Raw genomic sequence first — 13,256 nt, 5'->3', positions numbered from 1 at the left:
ATGGATGATCTCTTATACTCTCTACAGGAACTATCTTAGATAGCGTGGTTTGTAGTGTTAATAGCTTTGTTTGTATAGCTTTTAGCTCTTCACCTTCCATTTTCTTGTTTTTGTGGGTGTGTGGGATGTGGATTGAAGGTGTAATGGAGTGGTGCTAATGTGAAAATCAAACTTTAAACTTTTTATTTACAAAGAACATAAAAACATCTTTTATGTAGAGAAGGTTGGGATCACCTGATTGATTATCTCATTGTTATTCTCCGTAACTAGTGTTTGAAGCGTGGAAAGTCCATTGTTTACTATATTAGAAATTATTCCTTGTATATCACCACCAGCGGTATTTAAAAGAGTTGATATTTCATTCTTAATATCGCCATCAGCAGCGGTTAAAATGTTAATAATGGCTTGGATCTCTTGGGTTGAGATGGTATTAACTAATTGTTGGATCTGATCTAAAAGTGAATTCAAAATCGATGTATAGGCACTAAGTAAATTAGTAGTACCTGTGTTCATAATATTTGTAACTCCACTCTCTTCTGTTGAATTCTTACTATTGACTAGATCTTCTATCTGTTGCTCTACATCGGAAATGATAGATTGGATGGAAAGTAGAAGATCGCTATTTCCTGTGTCTATCAAAGCTGTAATTGAGCTTTGATCAGGTAAAATAAGCTGGTGGATTATTGGTTGATTATTCGATGGATCATTTATAATTTCTATTACTTGGTTGACAACATCGTTGTTCTTAGTGGTAATTGCAGATGAAATGTTGGTAAATTCCGTGGTTGAGGTGTTTGTAATGGCTGTGGATACCGCTTGTTGTGCTTGTGAAAGGATAGAGGTGATTTGATTCATTAAATCTGTTTCAGTGCCCCCAAATACGTTATTTATTGGTATTGTCTCATTTTGGATTACCACCTGCGTAACATTTTCTAATATTGGTAGGACATTTCCAAATAGAACACCAAGTTGTGTTAAGAAATCGGCATTTCCCGATGTAATAACACTTTCGATGGAATTGATCTCTGTTGATGTATAGTTATTAAGGAAATTGGTAAGATCGGTGATTACTCCATTAAAAACATTTTCTATTTCATTAGAGATACTATCATTTATGGTATTTATCAGATCTAAGAAAGGCTGTATTGGTGGTGGTACAATGGGACCCATTTTAAGGTTAGGTACAACACTGTTTTTCTTAAGCTTCTCTAAGGCTAGAGAAGGTATAGTATTCAGGTTTAGTTGTGTATTAGGGTTACTTGTGGAAGTAGATTGTTCTATTAGAGATAGTTGTTTGGGATTGGCCTCTTTCATTGCAATTTGAAGATTTGAAAGATCTTTTTTAAAGCTCTTTGATGTTATTTTACTTCCCTTGCTATTTAGTGCATTTGCTCTAAGTATCCCAGAATTCAACAACAAAATACTAAAAACCATAAATCTTCCAATATAAATCACCATTTTATTTTACCACTTCTCCATTCCTTATATACTTTTTAATTTTTGAGAGAATATTCTATGATCTCTAAGGTTACAACCTTTTTCCTTTTTAGGAAAGATTAAATGCTAATAAAAGTGTAAATGGAATCATTCATTTAAATTAGAAGTGAGGGGATGTTATGTAAATATGGTCCTATAATTTAAAACACAGATAATGTCAATAGAATAATGAGAGGTGGATTTATAATGTTACTGTGGGGAATTACCCTTTGTGAGGAAAGAAGGAATGAAGAATCTGGAAATGTGAGTTTTATTAAAGATACAGTAAATAAGGTATCTAAATCTGAGATTATTGCAATAAAATCGATCATGGGGATTGGTAATGAAGATATAATACACTCAACAATGGAATTATTTACAGATAGTATAAATAAGATAGGTAAAATAATTGATGAAATAACAGTAGGAGAGGTAAAGGAAGTTAATAACCTTTTAAGGAATATAAGTAATGACATGCTGCTTGAGAATGTGAAAGAAAGGGTAATCAATGCTATAGAGGATATAGAAACTTTAATATTAAGAGTAAGTGACACGATTGAGAATAAATTTGAAAGTGTAATTAGAACATTAAACAATTCAATTTGTGAGCAAGCCATAGAATTCCTCAAAGAACCAACATCTAAATCTCTGGTATCACAGATACACCTCCCAAATAGCAGTGAAATTATCAGCGCTGTTGTAACAAAGAATTTAAGAATTAAAAATGAGATTAACATTGTCTTAGATAAGATGTTTATAGATATAAGAAGTTATACTTCTAAAGCTGGGAGTATTTTTATGGAAAAGGGATCTAACATAATAAGAAGATCGAATTTGGAGATAATAAACAAATTGTTGGATGTTCTTGATGAAATAAAGACAAATGTGGTACAGATTGTATCTAATAGAACTGAACAGGAGATTAAGGATATAGAAGATGTGATGATAAGACATAACAACAGCTTACTAGCGGAAATTGAAAAAATAGTTAATTTTACCCAATCTAGAGTAATAAAAACACCATAGATAGTGAAATGTTCAAAGTAAACAACAAACCTAGTGAAGATAATACCTTTTTATAACAATCTGTGACCATATCACTTCTCTCAGTAATATCTCTGATGTAAATATTTAGATAACATTTATATTGGTACTTTTGATATAAATTCTCAATAACAGGACCCTTGTAATGAATGTACATGAGGAATATCAATACTTAAATATTATAAAGGATATACTTGAGACTGGTGCAAAGAAAAGTGATAGGACAGGTATTGGGACCCTATCTAAATTTGGAACAATGATGAAATATTCATTGAAGGATAATAAGTTTCCATTATTAACCACAAAAAGAGTCTTTTTTAAGGGTGTAGTGGAGGAATTGCTGTTTTTTGTTAGGGGACAGACTAACAATTCAATATTGATGAGGAAAGGTGTAAAAATATGGGAAAAGAATGGATCAAAGGAGTTTTTGGAGACTCTGGGAATAAATAGGAGAGAAGGTGATTTGGGACCTGTTTATGGATTTCAATGGAGACATTTTGGTGCTAGATACGGAAGTTGTGAGGATGATTATTCCAATCAGGGAATAGATCAATTGCAAGAGGTAATCAACTCGATTAAAAATAATCCAAATAGTAGGAGACATGTTGTTGTTGCCTGGAACCCAACAGATTTACGAGAAATGGTTCTACCTCCATGCCATTGTCTATTTCAGTTTGAGGTATCTAATGGGTATTTAAATTGTGCATTATATCAGAGATCAGGTGATATGGGATTGGGTGTTCCATTTAATATAGCAAGTTATTCTCTTTTAATAGTTATGGTTGCTTATATGACAGGATTACTCCCTGGAGAACTCACTCATTTCATTGGAGAAGCGCATGTATACCTCAATCACATTGAGCAACTAAAAACACAGGTTTTAAGGACACCCAGATCGTTTCCTAAATTATTTGTAGAACCCAAGAGAGAGATAAAATGCATTGAAGATTTTCATTTTGATGATTTTGAACTTAGGGATTATAATCCACATGACATCATTAAAATGGATATGGCTGTTTAATTAAAGCTTAAATCTTTTGAAGAGTGTGAAAGTCAGTCTCGAAGGAGAAGATCTTGTCATGACCTTGTTTATTCGATCCTAGCTTCATCCTGGTTGTAGTTATCCACGTATGGTTAGTTAGCCTCAATTCTAGGTAGATAACGTTCATATAATCCTGGCACCGCATACTTGGGCTTTACCTACACTGCAAGTTGTTGAGATTGTCATTGTTCATTGACAGATAGATATTCACACTAGTCAAGATCCACTTGATCATGTCTGGTTCCCCACTACCCACGAGATATGAACCCCATTGTGTCATTCTCCTGAAGGCTTACAATAGCGACCACCCAACAGTCTTAGTGTTCCCCATCCCAGTACCAACATCCATACTTCCAGAAGGCATACTATACGATCACTAAACACGATCTCGAACAGGCCCACAAAGTACTGTACTAAGACGGGACTCAAACCTTGGATCTCCCTTCAATTGTGTAAATAGTTTGATAATTAGCCCATCGTGATCACAAAACATAGGTAGATCACAGGAAGCTTTCCTTCTACCTCCTTAGGATAAGTAAACCATAAAAGAAGTAGAAGATGATCACAAAGAGGAGATAGAGCATAGAGAAGTACAGTAAAAAAGTTGAACAGGTGAGAAAACAACTACTGACAGGAAAGACCATTCTATAGCGTTAATGAAGGATACACAAAACCACACTTGTTGGAGGTGTGGAAAGACACTTTGGGTCAAGGATGGTGTTCCTGGTTCCAGAGAGTGGGATTGCCACATCCATTCACTGATCTTAGATCCAGGTGTGTATAGTGAGATGGCACTGGATGTAGAACAAAGGAAACAGTAGATTACAACAAGGGTGTGATGGAGTGGAACCAGGGTCCAGTTGTGTACTGTGTCTCTCTGGTGTAGACACTCTTTTGTACATCTCTTTGATCCTAGGATATGTTCACACCATCTCCAGATACACAACAATCACAATAACCTGTTCATATTTCAATAAATTACACTATCATTCGCATCAATGTTAAGCTTCTCTTCCACCCTAAGGGTCTTGATGTTCACTCCTCAGACACATTGGCACAGGGGAGAATAAAAAATTTGCAAAAAAAAATAAAAATTTTAGATACCCAAAATGATCATTTTATCATTTTATGTACATTCATCTTTTATGGTATTATTTTAACTAAAAGTATTCCATAAATAAAAAAAAGTGTAAAAGAAGAGAAGAAAGCAATTTATCATTTATACATGTTGCCGGATAAAGTGGTATCGAAACCACATATTATCCTCAACCCCCATTCCTAAGGTAGGATTAAGGGCGATTATATTTAATAGTTAAATATAATCACCCTTACAATTATTTTAAATAAAAGAAGTATTTTATGAAAGGAGAGTTTAAGAGAAAGGGCCTGTCCACCAGTGGTAGTGGTGAGACAGGTGACATTGGCGCCCCAGCAGAAAGATATGAGGAAGTGAATGAGTTAGTTAAGCAATTAGAAGAAAATCTCTTTATGATAAGAGGTGGAAACTATAATTTTAAAACATATGATGGGAAAAATAAGGGTGAGGAGGCAGAGAAGTGGCTCCAACAATTTTTACCCTACATATCAAGATGGAAAGATGAATTAATTTTATCATATATAGCAGTTAGTTTAGAGGGAAGAGCAGGTATCTGGTATGAAGGAGCCAGAGGAGAGGAGATTAACAATTATCAGGAATTCGAGAAGGAATTTCGAAGGATATTTTGTAAGAAGACGGAATATCAAACAGGTGAGCTGTTTAAATTGTTAAACACAACAATTTCTCTTAATAATATTTTCGAACACTTTTCAAAGATTAGAAATGTGTGGAAGAAGACAAATATTGGATTTGAAGAAGTTCATCAAGAAATACTAAAAAATTTTAGTGGTTGGGTTGGGACAGAATTAGAAAATGTCAAGAATTTTAAAGAGTTATTGGATAAAGCCTTGGAAGTGGAGGAGAAGTATGTGAAAAATAGTAAGAGGAGAATAGGACAAAAATTAACAGAAGAAGGTCGAGGAAAAGATAAAAAAAATGCAACTATTACTAGTAAAACTTTGGATAGGAAGAATAAAAGTATAGCTTGTTATGTTTGTGCAGGCCCCCATTATGCTTTTTCCTGTCCGCGACGAAGAGATAAATTATCAAATTCCTCTGGAAATAATAATGAGAGAAGAGAATCACGAGTAGTTGATTCACCTCGAAGAAAAGATCAGAATTCAAATAATACAGAAGTAAAAGAGTTGAATTCTACTGAAATGAAAACTATATTAATTGAGGATGGAGATGTTGCTGAAGAAGGATTATATCTTGATATAGAGTTAAATGAACAAAGAATATCAGCTTATTTAGATAATGGTGCTGATAGAGGGTATATTGATCGGTTATTTGCTTTGAACAATAATTTTAAGTTAGAAGAAACTGGTAGAGAAATGGAGGTAAGCTTTGCTAAGGAAAAAGAAAGGATAAAAGAAGTGAAAGCGAAAGGAAACATTATTTATGAAGGGAAAATAAAAAATCTCGAGTTTACTGTTGTAGATGATCTAAATGAAAATCTTATTTTTGGACGAACAATCTTTAATGCTTTAGGAATCGATATTTCTTATAGGGATCAAGTGGTGAGAATAGGAGAGGACTATACCATTCCATTTACTGATTGCGTAAGGTCTAGAATCAAGGTTAAGAAAGATATAACGTTAAAACCTCAGGAAGTATGTGTAATTGAGATTGAATCTCCAAATAGGATGGGATATATTGAAGGAGAAACGAAAGAGGTACAAACTGCAGAAGCAACTATAGTAGGACCTACTACTACTTCTATTCCTGTTGTTAATGTTACTAACCGAGAAGTTAAACTTGCTCGTGGGTATCCCCTATTTCATATTAACTTTTTAACAACTACTTCAATTTCTTCTGAGATAAATAATAAGAAAAGGCGAATAAAACATGAAGATATTCAAATTCAGGAAATTATTGATTGGTATTATAATGAAAGCAAGAAAAAAGAAAATTTACCAGCTAAAGATGTCATGCATAATATAGTTTTGAATAAAGAGTCAAATCCCATTTATTTAAGGAATTATAGGTTGGATCCTTTAAAATCTGGGATAGTGATTAAGGAGATTGATAAATTACTTAAGGAAGATAAGATACAAGAAAGTAATAGCCTTTGGAATTCTCCGATCGTAATGGTAAGAAAAGCTGATAAAAGTTATAGAATGTGTATAGATTTCCGTAAAATTAATGAAATTACCGTGAAGGAACTTACACCACCACCTTTGTTAGAGGATTGTTTAGATTGTTTAGTGAAAGCTAGAATATTTTCTGTCATTGATCTTAAAGATGGGTATCACCAGATATTGTTAGATCAGTGTTCAAGAAAATATACTGCATTTACAACACCAATAGGGAAATTTGAGTTCAAGAGGATGCCATTTGGATTAACAAATGCCCCCTCAACCTTTCAGAAGTATATGAACAGCATCCTAAGTAAAAATATTCTCCAAAATGCCCTAGCTTATATGGATGATGTTATTGTATTCTCTGAAAATTATAAGCGACATTTAATTGATATTAAAGAAATTTTGAATAAATTTTTGGAGCAAAATCTGAAAATAAATTGGGATAAGTCAATATTTGGAAAAGAACAAGTGAGTTACCTTGGATTTACAATATGTAAGGGTACCGTAACATTTGATAGAGAGAGATTTAAAAAAATAAAAGATAAATTAGTTGTAACTACTAAAAAAGAACTACATTCTATGTTAGGATTTTTAGGATATTATCGTAAGTTCTTTAAAAGATTTTCTGGGAGAACCAAGGAATTGTTTAATATGATAAATGGAAAGAGTGAGTTTGAAAAAGAGAAAGCTAATTATAAGATTAAACTTTTAGTTGAGGAACTTTGGACTTCTGATGCTTTTTATCTTCCCAGGATGGATCTACAATTTATTCTTGAAACCGATGCATCAAATCATGCATTAGGTTGTGTTTTGAAACAAGAAATTTGTGGATGTGAGCGAACAATTAAATTTGGAAGTAGAACTTTAGTAGGTGCCGAGATGAATTATTCTACCACAGAAAAAGAGTTTCTAGCTATAATTTTCGCTGTAAAACACTTTAAAGTTTATTTATACCAAAAATTCATCATCCGAGTAGACCATAAACCATTAATTTATATTAAAGAAATTAAAAACCCAACAGGCAGAGTGGCGAGGTGGCTTATGTTTTTATCAGAATATGATTTTGATATTGTTTATAATCCTGGAAGTAAAAATAATGCTGCAGATACTATGTCTAGGATTTGTACTATTAGTTTGAGTAATAACTATCTATTGAATGAAGATGGTGAGGAAAAGTTGGGTGAGGAGGAAAAGGTGAAACAGATACATAAACTTCTAGGTCATGCTGGAATTGAGTCTACGTATTTACAGTGTAAGAAAGAATGTTCAAAGAAAAATCTTTTAGAAATTATTAAGAAGGTGATTAAAAATTGTGAAATATGTGGCAAGTTTGGGAAACAAGAAGTCTTCAAAACGTTTCCGACTAATTTTGTAAAAACATTTGAAATGATCGGAATTGACACCATAGGGCCTCTTTTTAAAACAAAAAACGATAAAAGATACATCTTAATAGCTACAGATTATTGCACACGTTGGTGTGAAGCCATAGCTGTTAAAAATAAGGAAGCTAAGATTGTAGCAAAGTTTCTTTTAGATAAAATTGTTCTTAGATATGGACCACCTAAGATTATTAGATCTGATAGGGGAACAGAGTTTCTAAATGAAGTTATCAAAGAACTAAAAGAAGTAATGAAAATAAAATGGTCATATACATTACCATACAACCCACAAGCGAATGGATTGGTAGAAAGAACCAATCAAAGTATTATTCGTAAGCTAAGTAAGTTGATTTCTGAGAATGGAGAGGATTGGGACCGTTATTTATTGGTTTCTACATTTTGTTATAACATTTCACCCATAGGCAGGTTAAGACACTCACCTTATGAATTATTATTTGGAAGAGAAGTGAATTTAAAAGGAGATCAAAAACAAGAAGAATTGACGTATAATTTGAAAGATACTGAAGAAGAACTTAAAAATCTAGTTAATAAACAAAGAAATTGGAGAGAAAGGGCTGAAGAAATCGTGAAAGAAGGTTATAGTAAAAGAAATAAGAAAATAAACAAAGATAACCAAATGAAGAAAAATCCTGATGATTTATTTATAAATGATGTAGTTATGATCAGAGAGAGAAATCCAGGGAAGTTAGAACCTAGATGGTTTGGCCCATTCATTGTTAGTGAGAAATATATGAATGGTGGTTATAAGGTTAGATCATTGGAAAAGGATGTGGAATATGTATTGACAAGAAAGGATTTGAAGAAAATAGGAGAAGAGGATAGGTATGACTCTATTTTGTTGGACCAGGAGGAATTTAAGGGGGAAGGAATGTTGCCGGATAAAGTGGTATCGAAACCACATATTATCCTCAACCCCCATTCCTAAGGTAGGATTAAGGGCGATTATATTTAATAGTTAAATATAATCACCCTTACAATTATTTTAAATAAAAGAAGTATTTTATGAAAGGAGAGTTTAAGAGAAAGGGCCTGTCCACCAGTGGTAGTGGTGAGACAGGTGACAATACAACATACATCTTTTATGGTATGATTGTTGAATTTATTCAATCCTTTATGGTATAGTTACGAACTAAAAAGTATTCCATAAATAAAAAAAAAGTATAAAAGAAGAGAAGAAAAGATACCCATAGATGTTATGGGTGTTTACAATGTTATTACAATTCGTGTACGGAAGTAAAGAAGAAGTGATTAGAATTAGCTTTGAAAATGGAGAAACATATTCTTACAATCGCAGCAATATTGGTATATTTAACTTTATCCCTATGCAAGATCGTTCTGAGGAATCGTCTAGTAATATAAAAATAGATATTAAAAAAGAGATATTTGATAAAATCATATCACTAAACGAACAAGAAGCAAGTTTTGATGGATGTGTAAAAGACGAGATCACAATTGGTCAGTTGTTGAAGGCAGGCAACTTGATTAATAATTACACTATTAAAACGGAGAATTTTTATAAAAGTTTGTTATTTTCTGTGATATGGTTAAAAATAGAAAACAATGAGATGTATAAAAAAGTAATTGATAGCACAATTAATCAAAATATAATGGAACAATTGTTTAAAGCCTTTCTATATATGATTGATGCAAAGTTTAGAGAGGATAGATTGGAGATCAAAAAGGATAACGAAGAAGATGAGGTGGTGAACATAAAAGAAATTGTTTTTGAACCACGTGCCATAACTCATCTCAGAAATTTAACGGATGGCTCCTTTAGCCCCTTTAGGGCGCTTGAAATCTTCTACGACTTGGGATGTGTTAACTCGCTTGAGGTAAGGTGGAGTAGCTTATCAGGGGAAGAGTTACAGTGTATTACCAACTTTGAGTTGGTCAGACTGAAGCTTGTTCCATGTTATAACCTAGACGTAATACTGAAGAGTGAAGTATTAAAAGAACATTTAAAAATATTGGATGTTTGGGTCAAAGACATAAAAGAAGGTGATTTCAGACAACTCTCCGAGTTTTCGTTGAGTGAACTTTACATTGATAGAATTGAGATTAAAAATCTTGATGACTTGAATAAAAAGATAGATTATAAGTTTGTACACGAAGGGTGTATGTGGTGGTTATAAACACACCACATACAAAGAATATGAGGATGAAAGAAATAAAGCTCCCTGCTAAGTTAAAGATTTGTCCCTGTGCTAACTGATCTGATAATCAGTAAAAAATTTGCATCATGATCTTAACAGTGATAAGATCAGTGTTTGTCTATTTATGGAAGTGATCTTCCATATTGGGATGATGCAAAACTATATAAGAAGAGCTGGAGAAGAAAAGGGAATGAAGGAGATGATGAGAAGAAATCAAGATATGGTTTCACCCAGGAGAAACATGAGCCAGTCAAGACTCCATGGGGATTCCAAGAACATAAATAAAGACATTATTTATCAGTATAAACCAACATCAGTGTATAATCACTATGTGAAAACCGCGGAGGTACCCAAAGGGTACCACAGAATAAATTTATTCTGTGACACAATGCAAAGGAAGGAAAGAAATGAACTAAAGGACGTTAATATCAAAATACAGAGTTTTTCTTTCACTATACCAGGAACAGAAATCACTATGAACAGATCGTTAGATGAGTTAACAGATTGGAGGCAGCAAGATTTAGAAGGATGGGTCAGTGAGTTTAAAGATACCATAAAAATTTGCGGATGGAGTGAAAAAACAGCTTTAGCAGTATTACCAGGGCTAGTAAGAGATTCCAGCGTAGTCAAAAGAATCGTGGATATGGAAAGTATAGACAAGGCATTAGATATAATCATGGAAGTAAAGTATCCAAAAGAGTTAAGTACAACATTGTTAACGGATATTAAGAGCATAAGACAGAGGAACTTCTGGTGGATAAAAGATTATCTGAAAGAGATAAACAAAAGACTACCAGGTCTTGCGATAGCTAAAGGATGGAACAAATCTCAACAGATGGAACGATCCGAGGAATTATTTATGGAAGGGCTAAGTAGAGAAACGCGTCTAGAAATGGTAAAGTTAGGAATAGTTGGAGTGGAAAAGATTGTAGATCATATTGAAAGGATGGAAAGAGAAATACAAAATTTGTTTCAACACCATAAAGAACCAAATGAGAAAAGAGAGAACTATGGGAATAGACCCATGATGAGTCTAAATATTACCAGTAAAGGAGATCGAAAGATGGGGAAGTGGTGCAAACATCATAAAAGCACTACTCACAGCGATGAAGAATGCATTCATCAGTTAAAACACGATCGGAATAAGAAAGACAGTAAGAACTATCTTATTCAAGAACAAGGAGTAAAACTAAACATGATAAGTTTATCTGGAGAAATAGGAAGATCAAAGATAAAATTCTTGATTGATACAGGCGCTCAAAGTAACTATATCAGTAAGCATTTGAGCAATCAGCTAATGGAAAGCAGCGAGATGGAGGAATTGTCCGAAGAAGTTACTTACGCAAATGGAATTAAGGGAGAAATATTAGGGAGAATTCACCTGAATTTTCAACTTAATGACTTGAAAGATACTGTCTATCATGAAGAATTTAAAGTGGTAAAAGATTTGACCGAAGGAGAGATTATTTTGGGATTACCATTCCTTAACAGAAACAAAGTAAAAATTGACTTCAAGTACTACACATTGACAATAGAAGACAGGATTTTAAAATTTGCAGAGAATGAGAAATGGGAAGATAATCCGGACGAAACCTTGACAGAAAAGGTTAAAGTGATAAAGGAAAAGAAAGAGGACATCCAAGGACAATTAAATAAATTGTTGTTGGATTATGTGAGAGATAGTTCACTACTAGGAGAAATTAAATGTCAACCTTTTGAAATTAACCTGACAATTATCAAGGAGATCTCTAGTAAACCATACCCAATACCTTATCGATTGATTTCAGAGGTAAATCAAGAAATTGAAAGATTGTTGAATCTAGGAATTATTAGGAAGAGTGTTTCTAGATATGGATCCCCAGCCTTTCCAATACTCAAAAGAAATGGTAAAGTAAGGTTAGTTGTAGACTATCGAAAATTAAATGAAATAACGGAAAAGGACACATTTCCCTTTCCAAATATTCAGGATCAGTTGAAAACCATTAAAGGACGAATATTTAGTCAATTAGATCTCAACAATGGATATTATCAGATACCCTTGAAGGAACAGGATCAGGAAAAGACGGCATTTGTAACACCTACAGGTCACTATGAGTTTTTGAGAGTGCCATTTGGATTATCCAATGCACCTCGATATTTTCAAAGAGTTATGACCAAATTGTTATCACATCTATCATTTGTAAGAATTTTTTTAGATGATATATTAATCTTTAGTGAGAATGAAGAATCTCACCTACAACAACTACATATGGTGTTAGAAATAATGAATCAGCATAATGTAACTCTCAATCTCGATAAATGTAAATTTTTTCAGAAAGAAGTAACTTATTTGGGAGACATTATCTCTGAAGAAGGATTGAGACCTTCTGTGGAAAATTTGGATAAGATAAGGAAATTAATACCACCGGCTTCGAAAAAGAAACTCTTAAGTATATTAGGATTCATAAACTGGTTTAGACCTTATATAAAAAATCTTAGTTCGAGGTTAGCACCTCTTACAGAAAAAACTAAGAAAGATAGAAAACTTACTTGGTCAATAGGAGATAACGAATTGATAGAAGAAATCTTAAGGGAAATACAAGAACAAAGAGTTTTACATTATCCGGATTATTCTATGCCATTTGAATTGGATACGGATGCTTCAGACGAGGGTTTAGGAAGTATTTTACATCAAAAAGGTTATGTTTTAACCATAACTGACAGGTGCACTAGATGGAGCGAAGTTTTTCCATTAAAGAAAATCGACTCGCAAGAGCTAATACATGTTCTTGATAGAAAATGGATAAAGGATCATGGTATCCCAAGAACATTGCTGTCAGACCAAGGGACACAGTATGTCTCAGAGAAGTTTAGTGAATTCCTACTATCGAAAGGAATCCAACATTTAACTACTAATGCGTATAATCCAACGTGTAATGGAATAAGCGAACGTATTAATCAAGTTGTGGGAAGAGTCTTAAG

This window comes from Nylanderia fulva, unplaced genomic scaffold (genome assembly GCF_048542155.1).
Source record: "Nylanderia fulva isolate GAGA-0341 unplaced genomic scaffold, ASM4854215v1 Scaffold352, whole genome shotgun sequence".
Taxonomy (NCBI): Eukaryota; Metazoa; Arthropoda; class Insecta; order Hymenoptera; family Formicidae; genus Nylanderia; species Nylanderia fulva.
This window is presented reverse-complemented; position numbering follows the sequence as displayed.